The 1552-nt window shown below is 33.0% G+C and overlaps 1 long non-coding RNA gene across 1 annotated transcript; it reads left to right on the forward strand.

Annotated features, from left to right (window-relative positions):
* The first annotated feature begins 765 nt into the window (after positions 1 to 765).
* Positions 766 to 1216, forward strand: LOC121812537. Its single transcript, XR_006053137.1, has 2 exons — positions 766 to 963; positions 1185 to 1216. It is a non-coding gene; the product is annotated as an uncharacterized LOC121812537 (long non-coding RNA).
* Positions 1217 to 1552: the final 336 nt, after the last annotated feature.

Below are 1552 nucleotides of genomic sequence, written 5' to 3' on the forward strand. Positions count from 1 at the left end.
AAAATGTAGTATATTATGTTCTACAGGATATACCACACTGCTTTTTGCCTTAAGTGTTGTTACTTATTTACAGATAATTAGATATATAAGGCATATGAAATGATCATAGTGCCGCAGCCATTTCTCACAGAAAAGGGAAGGTCTCCACCTACACATTTGTAAATGACAGTCAGTCTAATGTTCAGTCAGTCAGGAGGAAGTTAACTCCCTAACATGGAGGTGACATCTTTGTGCATCAGACTCGGTGAGTTTTCCTTAGGTTTATACTCTTAAGTCTAACCAACTCTATAAAATAGTACTTACTGTATCTTTTTTTATTGAGGAAAGTTTTCTAACTGATTTATACTAAAGTTCTATAAAAGCCATAAAACACCAAGTCACATAAATGTAGATAGTCAGAAATGAATGGTGACACAAAATAATTGCTTTTAAGATACATTGGTTAAATTTAATTTATAAGAGATTCAATTAAAATATTTTTTATTCCATTGTCATTTATTTATTTTCTCCCAAGTATAAATACAGTATATATAATGAATGTTGATACATCTGTATCATGTATGGGTAATTTTTCAAGTCAATAGTATCTAACACATTGCTTTTTTGTTTCTGCAGTTTGGTATTCATTGTTGTTGATCACAGCTGAAGTTAAGAACGGCTATTTTTCTCAAAACGCTGGTAAGTTGAGGTTTGATAAATAAGTGTACATTTTAGGACATCGTCAGGTGTCAGAAAAAAGTTGTCAGGTGTCAGAAAAAATTGTCAGGTGTCAGTTGTCAAAAAAAAATTTGTCAGGTATCAGAACACAAGGTACCAGAGAGAAAATCTTCCTGCAGGTGGCGCTGTTGTCATGTCCCACCCGAATTGATTTCCAAATACGTCATCAACGTGTGACCGTGGGAGAGCGTAAGGTCATTGACCTCACCGGAGTTTTACCGTGGTTCAGGCTCCTAACGACACAAGGTAAGTTTAACTTTTTCTCCCTTTTGTTCATATTTTTGCCACAGTTGTGTTATATTAAGTTGCAGTTATGTTGTGAAAGTTACATATCAGAGACGGAAAGCCAGTTTTGTACGAAACCAAATCAGTACTATTTTTGTCTGGCTAATTCATTCTAGCTAGCGACAGTGGTGAAACGTGATTCAAATTTAAACTGTTCAGTAATTGTTTTGTATACATTTCAGCAAATGGACAAGCTGAAAGCTTACGAGCAGCTGAAAAAAGACCTTGAAAATGGTAATCAAACACTTTATTAAATGTTTTTGTAATGCTTGCAAGTTCATTTTTTAACTGCAAAGAACCCTGACAATATCGTGCTTTAATTATTTAACATTGTATGGTATTCCTATTTACTTCTCTTAATTAATATGCATGTTAACAGACGTATATAGTTATTACTTTATGATATTGTTGGAGTGCCCGATTTAAAAAAAAAAATGACAAAAGATACATTTCTCACAAAATTAAAAGATTGCAATTTAAAAGTTAGATAGTCATGTAGGATCTGTCTCCTACAGTCAATCTATAACTACATACCCTTTTAAAATTTTAT

The sequence above is a fragment of the Haplochromis burtoni genome, unplaced genomic scaffold (genome assembly GCF_018398535.1).
Source record: "Haplochromis burtoni strain Fernald_Lab_line unplaced genomic scaffold, NCSU_Asbu1 Contig_646, whole genome shotgun sequence".
Classification (NCBI taxonomy): domain Eukaryota; kingdom Metazoa; phylum Chordata; class Actinopteri; order Cichliformes; family Cichlidae; genus Haplochromis; species Haplochromis burtoni.